Source organism: Mycetomoellerius zeteki, unplaced genomic scaffold (assembly GCF_001594055.1).
Source record: "Mycetomoellerius zeteki isolate Tzet28-1 unplaced genomic scaffold, Tzet1.0 scaffold96, whole genome shotgun sequence".
Classification (NCBI taxonomy): domain Eukaryota; kingdom Metazoa; phylum Arthropoda; class Insecta; order Hymenoptera; family Formicidae; genus Mycetomoellerius; species Mycetomoellerius zeteki.
Genome location: NW_017257999.1, coordinates 2,262,574 through 2,268,730, shown reverse-complemented (window position 1 = coordinate 2,268,730; position 6,157 = coordinate 2,262,574).

Genomic DNA, 6,157 nt, shown 5'->3' with positions numbered 1-6,157 from the left:
GGTTCAGCTCCCAGTGCAGGATGACGATTAGCGCGGACGTTCAGATAATTAGTATATATTCATCGCGCGGCTGAATTACGTAATTCTGGAACGCTGTCCCGAGCACGATTCGTCATTCGGTCGCGAACGCGAGCAGTCATCGACATCGAAATGAAATTCATCCTTGATGCACTCCAAAATTGATTCCGTTTGTTAACGCGACCGAGAGCTCGTTCGATGATTAATCTTGTCGCGTCGAGAAATTCCGAGCACATAATAGGATATTCAAACCGCTCCATATATGTAGAATTAAAATATTGTGAATAAATAAATATGTTTATTTATAAAATATTCTATTATATTATGTCAAAGAATTTCTGAGTATATAACGGGATTCAATATATAAAATAAAAATGTTATAAATAAATAAATATTATATATTCATTTTCAGTAATTCTAATATAATAGAATATGTTTGAAAACACTTCATAAAATATTAAAAAGCGTTGTTTTAAATTAAATATACATATACGTATATGATTAAAAACAATTGATTCTTAATACACGATGTTCCTTCAAATATCCTGTGAATAATAAGCGTTGATGCCGTGGGCTAATTGCGCAGCATTCGATCATGACGAATTAATTACTGACGGTTCGTCGGATGACGGGTCAACCTTACTTACGTGCCGAGTAAATAGCCATAACACGATAAGCGCGCATAAATACATAATAAACCTTAATTTCTGTATGCATCCGAACACGGTACATCACGGCGCGATATCGATCGGCGAAGTCGTAGCCGTGAGAAGCGGAAATATACGAGAAGACGCATCCGTGAACGTTGCTGGAAACATAAGAAAAGCCGAGGTCGCGAAGGAAACGCGTGCTCTGGCCGAATGCGAAGAACAATGGTCCCTCGCTGAAAATTAACATTTTTACACGCAGAACCGACTCCAACACCGATTATGTCGCTACGCGGTGTGTTCGGTTTGCATGAAGGCTCATTGTTCTGCAACTGCAAACGACGCAGCGCGCCCGTAGTAACCTTGGCCTCGTTATTATTTGCTAATCTTCACACTTTGCGATCTCGCGATGAGCGAAGAGTGCGCGCGGTTCCGCCAGCGCGATAGCTTTGTTTATGAATAGCTTCATCCTCGCTTCGAAACGAGCTATGGGCGAAACAAAGATACCGTAATCGAGGCGAAACGAAGAAAGACTTGCTCTCATGCAATAATGATGTTGTAGTTATAAAACTAACGTGCTTTTTGGAAAATGTGAAATATTGCTATAAACATTTATAACAATTACAAAAGTGTTAAAAATTAGATAACTATATTTTTTAATCGATACGATATTGAATATATATGCATCTATCGTCTTGTCTTGTTTTGCATGTATATAAGAATCTTTTATTTTTATAAAAATCTTTCGTTTTTTAATATTATAGTTTATATAATATTATATAATATAATAGTAAATACAGGATTAAAAAGAGTTCCGTGTTGAAGGCGGACAATTGACCTACTGCCAGCCTCGCAACCATTCGAATTTTCTCTTAGCGGAAAGAGAACTTTAAACGATACTACGAATTATTATCTCGGAAGTAGTTCGCCGTGGCTCACGCCTGAACGAGCGCGCATGTTGCCTCGGACGAGCGCTCTTTCGTTCGCCAGAGCTGATACCACAACACAGATCATATAATCACTATTATCAAGATATATACAGCGGTAGCGAAATTCAGATAAAATCGCGGTGTCCGACGTTACCTGGAAGAGAATAACGATCGCCGATAATGTTTCCAGCGGCACGTGGTTCCGCGAACTTTATGTCCCATCGTCCAGTTGCATTTGTTTGCCCATGCTTTGACCATACGCGTGCAACGGTATATCCACGGGATAGTAATAAGGAATAGAAGGTGGCAAAAGGGAGGAGGATAAGCTTGGTGAACAGACGACGAGGGGACGAAAGAGAGGCTCCCCTTCGAGCAATTTTCTACCTTTGTTAAGCAAGCTTTGTATGGCGGAGAGGAAGGAGAAGGAGTCGCGCGGGTACCAGTGATATAAACGAGGCCTGATGCAATTAGTTTTATGAGAGAGAGAGAGACGGGGTGTATAGGTATATAGACGGCTACTGTGGCATTAAAGTGCCACTAAGGCAGACAGGCTCGCACTTTAGTACTTCTGCGTACGTTACTGTCAATGAGTCGTAGTCGGACGGTCGTAGGGAAATTTAGCTCAGGGCTAGGCGAAAGTATCGGCATAGACGATCGTACAGATTGCTCGCCGTTGTAAGGGCTGAATTATGTCACGATACCGATGCACGTTAAGATCGCAATTTCAGTTTCTTTCAGATGGCACAAACTAGAATGACGAAGAGCCGTGGATAAAAGCCGCACTTTTAAAGCCAATCGTCGTAAAATGATTTTGTAAGGTATGAATCCCTTTCTCTTACCTGCGTAGTAAATTTCGTGGATTCTTATTAATACAGCAATGCACACTTCGACGGTAAGCAACATCGCGATATCTCATTTGCTTACGCTATAAAACGCATCGAAAAACCGCAACGATTTTCCTAGAGAGTTATTGCGAAAATTAACGAACGAAACTCGTTATACGCACCTTGCCGTGTTGCGTAAGATCAATTGTGTGCGCTTGTACGCACTTTCAGCGATTACACATACAGTGTAAGCGGTCTAAGCATCACATATATCGTACTTTGCGGCGCAGTAAGGGTTCAATTATACGGGCTAATGATCGTTGAGAGATCGCAATTCCATTTTCTCTAGGTGAGAATACTGTTTATGAAAACAGTCTGCATAAAAAGTTCCGTATAAAAAGGAAATATCGGTATGAAATTCTTAACATGTAACAAATATAAAAATATAGGATAAGCAATAGATTGTCAATATTTTTTTAAAAGATACTAGACTCAAAAAATAATATGTTGCCTTTAAACTAAAACTGCTTATTATTAATTAATAATTTTGGTATTTATATTGATAAAAAAATAGATTTTGTGACGTTGCACGACAAATCTACATAGTTATATATACACATCTTTATTAGATATAACGACATCGTCTCTCCAATAAGCACATAAATACTTACTGCAGATACACGCACGTGTGCTGCAGTCTCTCGATGGGGAAACCGAAAGAGAACAGATAATAAACCAATTTTCATGTAATGTGAAGAAAACTTATTAAAGGTTCGTCGTTTCATACGCGTTATTAGAGACTACTCGTGACTTTCGTAATGCGAATAATTTTCCTCAGCTACCCATTTGAAAGCGGATTTAGCAAAGAACCTTTCCTTGATTAGTGCCTGCGTTCTTAGTCCGTTACTGACACCATGAAACTTTTCTTTGATTCATTTGATTGCTAGATTTAAACGTTGGCTTATCTTCGTCCATTAAAAAATCAAGGTATGAAATTTCGAGCACACGTTTTATTTTAAGCACAAATTAAAGATATTAATCTTTGTGTTTTTAAAAATAATAATGATAATATATGTATATCATATACAGCATTTTTATCAATAATATAATGTATTATATAACAAGATCGCATGGAATTAAATTTGTGAAAAGGTCAAGCTTATCGCTGTGACGTGCGTGTTATATCTGGAAACACGGTAGTGTCAAAACTTACGTTATGATTGGCAATATTATACAAAACATATGTCTAGATTCCTTTTATTTAAAGTAAATCTTATGTAAGTGCATATATATTACAGTAATTGATTAATTATCTATCAAGTACTTATACACATAGAATACATATAGTCTTATACATGTGTATACAACTCGAGAAACAATACATGAGTAACCGATCACGTAACCAATCGTGCGTGTGATCTCAAGTAACAGTAGTTTAGCATTATCAAACTATCCCGAAGCGCTTACCTGTATGTGTATGTGTACGCAACACCCGCACGTATGCGGGACTGGTTGCAGCCAGTCAGACGTCACGTCGAACGACTTGAAAAGGACGTCGCATGCAAAGCGAATTTTCCTTCCGATTCGACAATAGCAACCGAAAGCAAGAGGACACCCATAACGCCAATTACATTCGAGATATTGTCTGTGCGAGATCTCCCCCATATTGCATTGTCTACCTTGCAGTTTGCAATAATGACGACGCGGCATACAGAGAGCTTCATTTCACAATGCCTTTGACCGACCACCGCTGCGAGGAACTGTTTAAACTCCTTGTCGTCAAATGGCAAATACGATTTTCCCCGGTACACCGAGCTCTGAAATATACCTTTACCGAACCAATTGAATCGTCGCGTTGTATTACGTACTTCGGAGTGCACGAGAGAGTTCATCAGCGAGTTTATGTCCTACTACGCATTAAATTTCGTGTGCGCGTATGTATGCGTTACAAAGAATCTTTATTCGCGGAAAGGACTGCATGAAAGCAAGAATGACTATTAGGCGCGCGCGGCATGGATTTCTTCTTGTTAGAGTAATTGAGGAGCTGTAAAGCAACGGAGCGTGAATAAAGCGTTCTTTTATAGTAATCAAACGCTTTCTCTACGAGATACTGCGGATCTTGCTGCAACAAGATGTAGCAGTACAAAGAATGGGTGGGTTAAATCGAAACATCGAAATTGACACACTATATACATACATATATTGATATGCATGTGTCGGTAGATAAAAATGTCGCTCTTATCATTACAAGATTTCCTAATGCAATCCAAATATCGACAATATTTGCTCAAACAAACGTGACAAAAATAACGATGGAACACGTGAAAAGGGCGATATTTCGCTACATTCGTAGTTATCACGTCTGGCGATCGCATTGAGGATGAAAACTTTCTCACGAGACACGTGGCCGACGCGACGGATCTTTATCAGGCAACTACAGTGATAACAGGAAACCACCGACTTGACCGCAATGCGTTGCAATATCGCAAGGGCTTTACCTCTTGTGCTTACGTGGCACCATCGATAAGCAATCCGGCGTAAACTGATTTATGGTACTAAGTAGGTCGTAGACGTTAATGCGCTTCTCTCTCCAGCTTCAGCGCATCTGACATGTCCATTTAAGCGTGTATACACGCTTCCGCAGAAATAAATAAGCTTCAACTTTACTTTAGATAAAACCTCCTATGTCACATATGTATATGTACATATCAAGATAAGTAACCCTATTTATAGCCCGCACTTACCGGCTGGACAAAATCATAGTCAGTTCTTCGCTTCATTAGAACAAAGAAAAAAAATCTGACGGAATAAACCGAAGATAAACAAAGTATAACTTAAACTGATATATCTCCCGCTTCGCTGCGGGAACATTGCGAGCTTACCCGAAATACGAGGTTGTTGCCTGTCCGCTGTTAACAATGATATCTCGGGGATCCGAGCAAACACCATTATTTCTGCCTATATCTACTGCGCAGATAGTGCTTGCACTCGGAACGCCGCAAGTCGGGAATGGTCTCTGTAACGAATTTTTCAAGAATACGCTCGAACACAGCGAAGCGAAGCGCGCTGATACCGAAAACGAACGAGGTTAGTAACATTATCGTAAATCTCTGGGCGAAGGCAAAGGAGACTCTTTAAAGACAGATTTATCGAGCGCCCGCAAGAATTTAATTCTGCAGCTTAAACAACGCGGTCACTGCAAAGTGAGTAAATCTGTTAGACTTATACGCGAGGATGAATTACAAGATATTTCATCCATATATATATATATATATATTTATATATTAACAAAACATAAATTATGAATATCATTCATACTCTATGAACATTTTCTAGTTAACGTTTTAATTAAATTGCAATTTTGTCTGAACGAGACATATATTAATCTCAATATGCTAAAAGCGATCAGTTAATGTCATATCATATAACGTTGAAGTGATATTACCATAGTTTAAGATATCTCTCGTTGATATTAACGTGTTCAATTAATGAGCTCGGCCGTTATTCAGAAACAATCGTGCCGCCATTAGTTTCCGAACAACCCGACACCTGGGTCTCATGGATTTGAATTTAGGAATCTTACGACGATGGTCGCAGGTTAAATAGGTCGTGCGTATGATAATGTCGCCATTATCGCACCGCCGTAAGGTCGACTAGAGGCCGTCAGATTTCGCGGGACACCTGAGTCTTTGTCGAGGACTTAATTAATTAAGGACCCTTCTAGCGATTCGTCGCGCAA